This window comes from Chlamydotis macqueenii, chromosome 4 (assembly GCF_036417535.1).
Source record: "Chlamydotis macqueenii isolate bChlMac1 chromosome 4, bChlMac1.mat, whole genome shotgun sequence".
NCBI lineage: Eukaryota > Metazoa > Chordata > Aves > Otidiformes > Otididae > Chlamydotis > Chlamydotis macqueenii.
The window spans coordinates 5,568,319-5,581,383 of record NC_141559.1 but is presented as its reverse complement, the minus strand read 5'-3'; the positions used below and the strand labels follow the sequence as shown (position 1 = coordinate 5,581,383).

Here is a 13,065-nt window from a genome sequence, read left to right as displayed (position 1 = left end):
CTCGGCAAATCAATTATGACAGCATGCGTATTATAATAATTCAGATTTTTTCTCAAGGAAGAAAATCAATACTGTTTAGGCATGCCTTCAGCATTTGCTTTCATCGCAAAGTAAGGCCAGCAATGGTATATAAACTTTTTCTTTGCCTTAGGGATTTCAAACATCAATCTCAACCATATAAGTACTTACTTATATAGAAATTACTTTTTAGGTCAAGGTCAAGTTTTAATTGTTTTTATTGATTTAAAAAAAATTATTATTGGCATTTTTATTCATTACATCAAGTAAAATAATTAAACTTAATTTTCTGGTATAAATTATACACATGGAACACATGCAACACCTGTATTAAAAGCTGTAAGCATTACTAGTCTTTTCTATGTCTATAAAGACATACTCCACATTCACCCTTTGTACGAGATATATTTCTGTAATGCTTCCCATAACAGAAATCTGGCCTCTACGTTTCAATGGAATTGCACCTAACAATACACAAACTGCCGTACTGGACCAGCCAGCCATTTATTTGTGGGTTTTTTTCCCCCTGAAGACATTGATTCATAACCTGAGCCTACCAGGGGCTGGGCTGCTGTGCCAACTCACTGGTTTGAGTATCTGGCAGCAAAACTGAGGTGCATCTGTAAAACAGTCTGGCTCCAACAAGTGGCATTTATTCACAGCAAAAAGTATTGTCAGAGTTCTTCTTAAAGAGCTACAGTGGTTGAGGAGCCCATGGTCTTCCGGGGGCAGAGAGCTCTCTATAAAGGAAGCAGTTGCAATGCTATTTTCAACAAACCACAGTCTCCAAGCCTTGTCCCACAGAAGCTGATCCCCATTATGACAATCTTCTGCAGATCTATTTGAGAAGCTGTTTAATACACCCAAGTTCTTCTCACATTCTCGAAGCAGATCATGGTGAAAACAGGCCATAGTGTGCCACAGATGGATTTCAGCCCACCGAGACAAGCCGCGCTCTGCAACGGCATTTAAATAATCATCCAAATGGCATTGGTTCCGCCGCTCAAATAATGGCGAGAGCAAGATTAAATGCTTTTCTTTGTGTGGTACAACGGACAACTTGCTTACCGTCCTCTTAGGTTAGTACATACTATGAGCTCCTGCGCTGTGCAAGGCAAGCAATCATCTTGTACAGGAAGGACTCGATAATTCACAAGGAAGTTCACAGCTTGCAACTAAGTAAATATTTCACCACTTCACTAAGCAGCTCTATCATTTATACAAAATACGCCCTTTTTATATCAAAAGCCATTTAACTAGTGATCATCCAGCCAAACGGACCCTGCAGGGCATTACCCATCCTTGTACCTCATTCACGGGTAAGAAATGACCGGGGGTATGGTAGCACATGGCACTCAGCAGGCTGCAGGGTATCGTGCTCAGCTGCACTCAACCAACAGCATCCATTCTCTGGTGTCATTGGTTACAACTGCATTAAAAACATCCGTGAGAGCCAAGGCCGTTAGGTTTTGTTCTGAGCTGGGCCCTGCACGAGATCCTGGGGCTGGGGGAGAAGCAAACTTTCCTCCTGACACCCCCGCAGCCACCCTCCCAACATGGACGGGGGTCCTCGCTTTGGGCGCATTGCCATCATCACATTTTTGTGAGGATACAACTTCTGGATAAAGCAATATCTCTACAAAGAGAAGTCTTGGCAACCTCCATCCAAAAAACCCAGGAAAGTTCTGGAAAATAAACTAGACAAACTCCCCCAGAAACACTTTTCAATTATTTTGAAGTGCAATATCCAATATAAACATTTATATTAAACTATAAACATTTTGGGACTCAAATTCCTTCTTAGTTATCATTACAGAAGGCAAATCAGTTGCTACAGTACAACACGTAAGATAATAAACAATTTTTTTCCAAGCACGTTTTTGTTTGCCAATTTAATTTAATATAATATTGATATCATGTAACTTACACAGACAACAACAACTTGATTTTCAAGTGTCTGCTTCATCACCTTTCCAGCAGGAAGGCTTGTGTCCTATCCCACCTGGAAAGCCTCCATGATGATGGTAGTCCAGAGTCAGATCCCACCCCAGTGTACACCCTGGGCAGCAAGGACCAGTCTCTGGTTGGATGGAGACTGAGAGTGGAGGAAGCTCTTGTCCTACACTGACCATGTGAGCACCATCACATCTCACTGGCTGAAGCAGTCAGCTCAGAGATGCTGCCTGGGCAAGGACAGGAAGGTGAGGAGCCTAAAGCTGGGCCAGGCCCTGGCTGGTGAGGCTCCTGCCCTGCTTGCTGCAGCATGCCCCCGCTTGCCGCCTGGCTCCCGAGCCATCAGTGAACACTAGCCCTCACTGTACCCTGACCCGTGCTGTCTGTCAAGATGCACGGTATCATCCAGGAGTTGATAAACAACGGGGAGAGGAAGAAAAAAAAAAAAAAAAAAAAAGGAAATGCCAAAAATCACCACGCAGATTCTGAATAACAATTATTATTATAATATTTTTCCCCATCCTGATCGACTACGGAGAATTCAAGAGTCTCCAAGTCTCTTTCACATGCAGTCCTGATGATTATTTACCCAAGACAGACTGATAAGCATTATCTCACCTTTCTGTTATCTGACTGTGTCATAATCCTCCTTTCAGACAATGTTTGTGAGACAAAGGGTGAGCCTGGTGATATTTTACAGGAAGCACAAGGATGCTCAGAGACATGGCGGACTCTGCCTAGGCAGTGCTGGAGGTCTGAAGAAACAGAGAATTTGCCTTTCCAGTCCCACCGCCGATACTTCCCTTCCTGTCTACCCTTCCGACATCTTCATACCTGCGTATTTCCCAGCAAGGATCTGAATTTTTAAAACTGTAAAAGTAAATCAAGAAAAAATGCTATGAAAGAAACCAAAACTTTCCTACTCAAGAATTTAACACAGCTACACAAATACAGCTGCTCCTGACAACCGCCACACCAAGCCCTTTTAACAGATGGACCAAACATCCCAGGCACCAAGGGCAACCATGTCATCTCTGGACACTGCCATTTAACCACTAACCGTTTAACTGCCAGCAGGAAGCCTGACAATCACCATCCACCTGAAACCGTGAGAAAGAACTGCTTGGTTTGTGGCTCCCAGGGAATAAACAGCAGGAGATACCCTGCACCTCTTTAAGGTGCACGTAACGGTACTGCCGAGGCATCTTGTTCTTTAACCTCTTTAACCTCTGGGTGCCTATGGCGGTTCTCCAAAGCAGCATGAAGACTCACAAGGAAAAATTCTGAAACCGAATCCTTTCCTACAAGTCTTCTGCCTGTTTTAGTCCTTTTCCAAGTAGATGAGCCCCTTCACAACTTCCCGCCCAAGCATCTGTGTGCCACACACCAGAGACACACACCGGGCTCTCACAGGCTGACACGCGGGTGTTCCGGCATCATCAAAGCATTTTTAATGACTATGTTATGAGAAGGAAACATGACATAGAGGCTCCTTATGATAAATATAGCAAGATGCTGCTACTGAACAGCCTCTCCCCATCTCTTCCAGTACCTCAAGGTGGCCTAGAAGAAAGATGGGGAGAGGCTGTTCAGTAGGGCTTGTTGTGATAGGATGAGGGGTGATGGTTTTAAAATAAAGGGAGGTAGATTTAGATTGGATATTAGGAAAAAATTTTTTACAATGCGAGTTGTAGAACACTGGAACAGGTTGCCCAGAGAGGTGGTGGAAACCCCATCCCTGGAAACGTTCAAGGCCAGGCTGGATGAGGCTCTGAGCAACCTGGTGTAGTCGGGGATGTCCCTGCTCCTTGCAGGGGGGTTGGACTAGATGAACTTTGAAGGTCCCTTCCAACTCTAACCATTCTATGATTCTATGCTTGCAAATGGGAGATTTTCAAGTGTAACCGTGCAATGAAATCCATCAGATGTTATCAGTTGCACTAGCACACACATGATCCAAAAGGATGTTGGCTCATGTACAGAAATATGGTTGACAGCACTTAAAAAAACCTAACACCACAAACAATGCCCCCTCAAGAAACACTCCATGGTGAATACAAACCCCAGTGCTTAGTTGCGTCTTTCAAATCGCCAGGCACACAAACCTAAAAATACAGCGTGATGACCTATCGCTGTTTCCTTATTGCGGATCCAGTGACGACTGATTTTATCACGACAGCTCTAAAAGGAATGGGAGGATGAGGTAGAGCAGATGACAGGAGCTCTCACCTGGAGAAGTCAATACTGCACGTTCCATACCAGACAAAAAAAAAAAACTAGTCAGAAAAAAACCTTAAGCCTAAAGGCCTTCAAGCTTAGGAGTGTACACAGGTTACTGAACTGGGATTTTTTATAACCTACCACTGCCTAAGTCTTGTACACACATCTGTGCCCCAGGACATATTCAAGTGTCAGTGAACATTCAGTTTATGTTTACTTTTTACTTGTTTACCTTTTAAAGAATTTATATTAGTCATGTTATTTAATCAGTTGCCTTAACTGCACGTCGCTGTGTGACACGGGTTTTAACAACCAGACCTATTAAATATTACTTACAGTACTGAACAGTAATCAGAGTTTAATTATTAAACCTAGGGCTATGACAAACATTGACTTTCACAAGAAAAGTAATTCAGGTATTTTTCCACACATATAAAAATGGGTGCATCTCTTTAAAGAGCAAACAGTTGTGGGGAAAGGCTGGCAGATTGTAAAGTCAAAGTTACACCAAACTAAGATAAAGAGAGAAAGAAATTACGAAGCTGGAAAAGCGTTCTGCAGGCTGCGGTGAATATTTCATAGTTAACCTCAGGCAGGTTGTTTTATGTACGGGAATGCAGATTTTCACGCTGGGCATGATTAACCATACTATCGGTGCCCATGCTGTAAAACACGTTACCGACAACATGGCCCAGCTTTACACAGACGGCCATCATGTGTGGTTTCCAGGGAGCTGACTGCCTGCCGCTGGTCACCGGTACACGCTCCACCGGCACAGGCCAACGCAGAGCCAGCCCAAGCACTGGGGCAGGGATGGCGTTTCCGGAAGCGCTCAGCACAGATGCGCTCTCCTCTTGCCAAAGTTAACGGAACCTCGGCAGCCGTGTCCGCAGGCTGACCAGCCTGCACAAGCCTCGGGTGTTGGTAACACCCCAGCAGTGAGAAGGAAATCCAAACAAACAAAATGTGACTTCACAAATGCTGAGAAGAAACATCCAGACACAGAGAGAGGGGACGGAACCCTTGAAGAGATGATTCCAAGTTCATTTCCAGAGACTCCTCAAAACAATGCCAACACTGTTACTTCAAGGATACAAAAGCTCAAGGAACGCTCTGGAAGAGTCACAGATAACGGCAGCATGTGCAGTACATCTCTGCAGTCGAAGGGCATGGCAAGGGACTGACTTTACAGCAGTCTCAGAAGGATGTACCTCGAATCCCGTAACATTCTCAAGTAGCAAGTAAATTCAGAAAAAGCAAGGTTATTATCCAAGTGAGCTGGGTCACCCTTACTAAAGCTTTAGAAATGTTCTTTTCTCATCACTGTAAAGCTAAAACCAGAGATCAACAACACCTCTCTATTACATTCAGTTTCCATAGCAATGCAGAGATTTCTCTGAAGAGATCAAGGTTGATTATTTTTCTTTTCTTATTAGTCAGCATTGAAAGAAAGTTGTTCATTAACAGGCAGTGATTTGTGCTTCCTTGTACAGGACAGTCTAACCAGTTAAGATAGCCAAGTTTCAAGGATGCCATATCTATAGAATTAAGTTTAAAACACTACGTCCTAAGCTCGGCTGATCGGGACAGCTTCAAAACAGCTGCAAATTTTGGTACAGTGCCCAGGAATCAATTATTTCTGAGGAGGAGAAATTGAGATTTATTGAGTAAGACAGAGCAATACCTGGAAAATTACGAATCTTAGGAGAGACACGCTATTGCTAATAGCATTTCAAAACTTGATGAGAGTCAGCACTATGGAATGGTGAACTCCGGGCGTATTTTTAATGATGTTTTGATTACACTCTATTTAAAAGAATCAGCTGTCAACACTGATCATTTCCTTTTGTATAATTCATAAAGTGGTTTATTTCAGAAGCAAAAATATTATGGGTTTGAGTAATTGGCTGCTGAAGCACAGTAGGTACTAGATCTCCACATCTGGTGACCGGCAGCACGTGCTTAGCCTGCTACATACTCGCTCAGAAACGTGCTGCGTGAAGGAACGTGCTTCCACGCGCCAGCTCCTGCCTGAAGCAGGGGGAAAGAAAACCTCCGCAGCGAGCACAGAGGCCCCGCAACGAAGATGCTGCTCCGTGTAGAGCAAGCATGATGGCCCCGTCCTTCTCTGGAGACCATCTATCTAGAGATCTCTCTGTCTAGGCTCAGAGCAAAGCACGCAAGGAGGTCATGTCACAGTAAACAAACCTGTACTTGTTCGTGGGCTGCAGTGCCCAGGGGTGGTACTTATAGCGGTCCTGCACCACGGCACCCAAGTACAATAATGCTGTCAAGAGTCACTCAGCCTTACATCACCACCATTTAATGCCATTACACTTTTCAGAAACTTAGGACTCGTGGTCTCCGAGGTACTAATTTTCAACAACAACTGCTTCTGAGCACCTAAAAATTTCTCCAGAGGACCTGGAAAATTCTTAAACTCACAAATTGGTTTCCATTCCCATTATGCGGTTTGCAGACACCACCCCTGAGGTCTCAGCCAAGCTGGAAGAGCAGGGTGACTGATGTGATCAGCACCATACCAGCGTGAGGCCGCAAGCTGTTCTCCCCAGCATCACGGTCGGTGCAGAGCGGTGACAAATACGCACCCCAGTAGCTGAGCTGACAGCAGTGGCAACTGGTTTCCCACCCTTCTCGCCTTAGAGCCAGGGCCTTGTCTTTGCCAACGACAAGGAGAGATACCATAACAATGAGCCTCCTGTTATCTACCCATTTACGCTCTCAGAACACACTGAAATACTGATTCTCTGCATTCAGCAAATACGGGTAATCAAAGCTTTGGTTGCTGCCAGACAGCTAGGCTATGTTCCAATGTTTGCATACGTTTCTGACCCGCAGTTCTGTGGGCTAACGGTGATGCAGACAGAGGACTATAAATAACACGGAGGATAGTGGGTGTCTCTTACGCTCGCTCGCTGTGGGCATAGGACACGAAGCCAGACACCAAGAACACAAGGGAAACATGCAGATAAGCATTTTATGCTTGGAAAGTCGTTTTTGTAATCACAGTAATTTGACAAAGTTGCAATGTGATTATTTGAGGATTTTCTTTGCCTTTGTGTATTTATTCCACCATAATAGAAACACACGACTGAGTTTTAAACACAAAAAACCACTACAGTTTAATGAGGAGAATCTCTCCTATACTACTCCTTACATTAAAATAAAAAAAATCACGACTGCTGTCTTTCAAACCTGTACTTGCTTATGTAATTATTTCAGAAAGGATCATGTTGGTCTTCTGCTAAATCCCTATCTGCTAATAATTTATTAAAGGAAAACACTTCATAATAAAAGCAAATAGTTTCTCACGTAGCAATAGATCTTGCAACTTTTAAGTGGGTTCTTGCTCTCACATCCAATGTTTTCCATTTTTTTGGTGGGTACTTGTAAAACAAACATTTCCTAATTGCCAACCCTGCACGTGTCTGGCGGGATCTGAAAATCAACTGGACCTATTTCGTCGATCACCAGCAACAAAAATAAAGAAAATCAACTTTGCGCTGCATTTTGAATGGGTGGCTGGGATGAAGAGCAGAAGTTTGTCTTCCAAATATAATTTAGTTAACAGTTTTAGCTGGAGATCCAAGATACGGAATATTTTCCAAATCATTTTCTCACAGAATGCCTTTGGAGGATTAGAAACAAATGCTATTTCAAACTTACTTTGTAGTTACGACACAAAACAGACGGAACCCTGAGTTTCTTCCTCTGAACTAGAAAAAGAAGTTTCGCTCTTTTTAAAGTGCTCCATGTATTCAAATTTGGTATTTGACTTGCCCTCTGGACTCAGGCTCATCGTACATCTTACTTTCCACGGCATTACTTCCGCACTGCCCTTAAGTTTCCACCTCAGGATGAATTTTTGAAGTGTTTCACTCCACACACACAAAGGCAGCACCCTTCCCAGCAGTAACTCTTTGTCAGTGGGAGGCAGTGGCTTCTCTTATACAGCATAATGTCAATACATCTTTTTCACCTTAAGACAGCATCATACAAAACCACAGGGGAAACGATCTCAAATTTTCAGCAAGAGAGATGATTACATCTTGAAACTCATCTCTTTTCACATAATTTTCTAACACACATCTATTTCAGTCTCTTCAGGCAACACGCCGTAACGTCTACACGTAACAGCACAGGCCGGTAGCGTACGCTCCCAGTAGGCGTACGTCGCAGTGGTGTTATCTGGAGGTCACTGTGTTTCCCAGTGCTGCTCATCCATAACCACACTGTTAGGCTGTCACTGCACAGGGAGACACAGCTGTGTGTCACTTCATGCCCTCAAGGGACCAATTCTACTCATTTTTAGTGGAGTGGTTTCTTTGGGGCATCAATTTAGCTATGTTGTACGCTTTCACAGCATCAAAGCGTACCTATTTTAAACCACAGAGCCATCTAACTGTCCATTCCTTACTCCCTTTTTTGGTACCGAGTAGATCAAAACTGGCAACTATTATTCACAAATATCTCTACAGTCCTTTTGAGTTGGTCAAACTTGAAGTTCTTCCTTTCCTGTTGTCACAAAAATAAGCAGATTTACAGACGCCAAGTGGCAATATGGGATATGCCAAGGTCAGGAGTTTTCTCCACAGAAACACCTTTTTTTTAGATTGGTCCTCCCACTGGAGGGAGACTCAAGACAATTAGGCTACACACTCCTCTTTTCATACACTACCATTTCACATCACCTCTTTCCCTAAATACATCCTCTAAGTCCAAGCCTGCCTCACAAACATCACATCCATTGCTAGCATTCTGTTACGTCCTACACCAAGTACTCTTCCCAGAACACCGCCCACGACCAGAGCGAAGCAGACAATGCCGCGGGACCTCCACCTGCTGCGTTCATGGGGTGACTGAGAGAGCGGAGCGCTGAGCAAAATGATGTGACACATCCCAGACCTGAAAGGAATCGCATAGTTTTAACTACAATGCTTTTCCTACAACTGGAAAAAGAGGTAGCATCACCACCCTCCTCACACTGAATATAAACCACTGTCCTACTGAGATGGTTTATAAAGCCAGGCAGAATTTTTTTATGTGCGAAGTCTTTGAACTTAAGCAATTAGACAATTGTAATTAGTTAATTATATAGAGAAGTCTAACATTTACTGCCTGCAAGCAGCTGCCACCACTGGTTAGTGCAGAACAACTATAGCGAAAAGAAAAATCATCAACCTCAATTTCCACGGGTAGGTGACAACACACATCGTCCTAACAGCGTTGGCTGAAGATAAATTAAAGTCTCCAGCAAGGTTCAGCGCCTTTGAAAAATACTGCATAAAACACCTAGAGTTAGCAATTCACTACAGCATTTTCGTAACCGACAACTCCTTTTCCCTGATAATTAGGGGCTTGGGAAGAGGCACGCTGCTTTCACCGTTTCAGGAATGTCTGATCCAGGTCCAGCCATAGCGCAGTTACACACCCTGCTGATGAGCAGCTACGTCAGACCTGAACACCATGGTACGCGGGAGGCGAGATGAGACTTCAGGAATAAACCATCAGAAGAAAGTAACTTACAGATAGCACTGGAGAGAGATACAGATGCTGCCCCCAAACCTTGCTGCTCTTGTGAAGTCTGAAAAGTCTTTCACAAACATGAATGTAGTCATCCAATAATGCTTTTTCCTTGGGGTGGGAAAAAAAAAAAACCCAACAAACCAGAAACAACCCAGAACCGAGAAGCTCTTTCATAGAAGGAGCAACTTCTGAAGAAACAGGAACATTCTTTTGGAAGCATTGCCTATTTGGTACCCGGCTGGACGGATGTCCGAGTGCCGAGAACACACACGGCCGCTCCGAGTCTGGGCGCTGCTGAGCTGCAGGCTCTGAAGGGGCCACCTCAAAAGGGGCATCCCTAAAAAGCTGGTATGGCATTAACGCGCAGCTCTAAGCACCTCCCCAAAGCGATACAGAGCCCCAGTGCTTTGATCTGGTAGCACACTAGTGAGGGCGGATTGCTGTCGTTCGATTCAAAGAGGTGCCAAATATTCTGTGACAGCCCAAAGGCTGGAAAATGCACAGGACAGGGAGGCAGCAGGAGCCAGGCTCACAGCACCCTTCGGAGACAGTCCCCTCTCCTCATACAGCTTTCCAAGTCCTGTTTCTGTCGCTCTGCCTTTCCTCTGTTTCAGCACCTCTGCAGAGCATGAATCACAGCCAGGGGGATATTTTCCCCCTGAGGCAGGGGGATATTTTCAAAAGGAACAGCAGACAGGCAAACATGCATTTTTGGAAATAATTTTGAAACTGCATGTTTCCAAGTTATTCATGCCTGCATCAACAATTAAGTGAAAAATTCTCTGAGTGTTTCATTTTTCTAAGTGAACAGGGACTTTCTGGGGTGGGAGGTGAAGGGGCAAAGAAAATCTGAGGTTTTTTTCGACATAGAAGTATGCAAACAAACAGGAAGAAACTGAAAGAAGAGTAAGCAACACTTAGGGCCCACATTGTTTCAGCTGTAAATTATTCTAAAAGTAAATCAGCTGCCAGGAAAACATTTTAAGTCATCAGCCAGAGCAAGGGCAGAGGAAACCAACCCCCCAAAAAATTTATCACACCGCAAAACAACGCTTATTCCACAAAAGCTCTCAGTGGAGCGGGGACATAAAAAAAAATTAAGAGCTCTGAACGAGAGCAATTTCCAACAGGGCCCCAGCAACTTTTCAAAGACTTGTCACTCATTCTCTGAAACTCCTAGAGCGAGCAGCACAGTGGGTCAGGGCAGAACCAGATTGCCTCTTCTGCAGGTGCAGTTTTGCACAGAGAAAATGAATTCCAGATGCAAAGCAGAGTACTTGTCCACCTCTGTTATACAAACCTGTAGTTTGACTGACATTTGCTTGCGGAAATTCCCACCTGCAGTTCAACTGTGGGTTAAAAATGGGAGGAGACCTCTCTGGAAAAATCTGTGCCAATCTTTGTTCCGTCCCATTCCCGCACATAGGGCGATACTCTGGGGAATGGAGAAATAAACCTATATCTTGACTTTACACAGAGTACTTCAGGCATATAATTCATGTATACCAATTATTTGTGGTAGATGAAAATATTTTTTCCATTATAAATTAAACTTCAAGGGAAGAAAGACATCTGGAAAGGTCTTTTGTGTACTTGCAAATACGGAATTTTGAAAAAGTACGAACTCTTTGGGGATGTCAAACTGTTTTAAATTCTTGATAAATCACACTTCCAATTACGCTTTGTCCCTCGGTACGCACAGCACTGCAATCTGAGGAGGGCTCGAGATACAAAACTTCCCTACAAGTCATCAAAGTCACAGCTGCCTCTAAAGCAGCGTAGCAAGCTATCGAGGTTTTCCACCCGGGATCATTTCAGTTAGCTTACGTCATTACTAAAGATCTAACATTTTCTGAACTGACGCTCGATATGAGCGGCAGGATCCCAATGCAGTGACACACCAAGCAAGCTATCTTGGGCGTATATGTCAGCTGAGGCTGGATTTTTCCAGGAGCCACAAGTGCCTGAATCCCAGCCGGGAAGGTTCCCAGGAAAGCTCCACGCTCAGCCATGGAAGCCTGGACAAACATTTTCTCTAACAGGTTACACTTTTCTAGTTACTTTTTCACAAGATGAAGCTAAAGAGGAAGTGATGAGAAAAATGTGTTACTAGCACTCGTAACTGCAACTCAATAAATACAACTGATCTTTTGTTTTACATACAGAACACCATAAAAAGTGAGGTAAATCACTATTAAAAGGGTCTTTATTTGCCACTACCTGAAAATGAATGGCACTTGTCAGCAAAAACAGCTCCCTGCAGCTTATTAGGCCTCAGGGGCCACTTTCTCTGGTGTTTCGGTCCGGTCGTTCTAGAGAGCAGAGCGATGCTCCACAGAGAGTCACGGGCATCTGCTCTGCAAAGAAGGAACGCTATGGTCTCAGTCACCAAATCTACATGTCATGGTTGGTTCGTAAAGGTGCCAAGAACCATGGCAGGCCAAAGGAACAGCTAAAGCATCGCCAGCTCTTCTGCACTGCTCAGGCTGTGCTCTACTGCAGGCCCAGCTTCCACAGACTCGCTGCTGCCGGTCAGCAACGTGTCCGGACCCCAAATGAACTCAGGCCTACCTTGCGGGGGCTATGTGAAGCAACGAAGAAGGCGACAGTCGTTACACGAAAAAAGGATTTCTGATGCTGGAGGGAGGATTCAGAATTGCAGACTCTCCAGAGAGGTGCAGGGAATCACCATTTTCCCTTGTGAAAACAGACAGCTCTGACTGGCAACCCATGGCACTTGGTGAAGAGAACAAGGATTGCTGTTCAGAAAGCCTTTCCAGAAGAGCGAGAAGAGAATTGATTTCACAGATGGAGAAACCTAAAAAAAGATTAAAAGAGGTAGCAAGGTGTGGTAAGGCTCAGGCTAAGGAAACGGCAGACGTAATCCAGAGAAATGGATGAGGAGTGACCCAGGACGGTGCTTCTCCTGCAGGCAAGCTCTGCTTGTTCTGAGCATGGTAAGGAGGAAGGCAGACAGTCAGACAACCACTTCTTTCCTATCTCCTTTTCCTACCTGTTTAGATGTGCTGCTGTCACATCACATCTCAGCCCAGCTAGCCTGCCTACGCTCCAGGTGCACCACAGCTCATCCTTAGGGAACAGACCCCAGCCATGCCCGAGGAAGGGAAGAGGATTTCTGCCCCACGGCAGCGGGCATCAGGCACACACCGATTACAGTGGTATCGCACAGACGAGCATGCTGTTTACTGGCATTGTACATGGTGGACCTGAAAAAGCTGCAGTGCAGCCGCGGCGCACGGGGAACGCCGTGGGATTTACCTCGTGCTTCCCACCAAAACACAGACTGGCCAAAAAGAAGCTGGGAGA

General features: G+C 44.6%; 1 protein-coding gene across 1 annotated transcript in view; it reads right to left on the bottom strand.

The window, feature by feature from the left end:
- CFAP299 (cilia and flagella associated protein 299) overlaps window positions 1-13,065 on the bottom strand; it is a 159,666-nt gene that overhangs the window by 56,779 nt on the left and 89,822 nt on the right. The gene's annotated exons all lie outside the window — the stretch shown is intronic.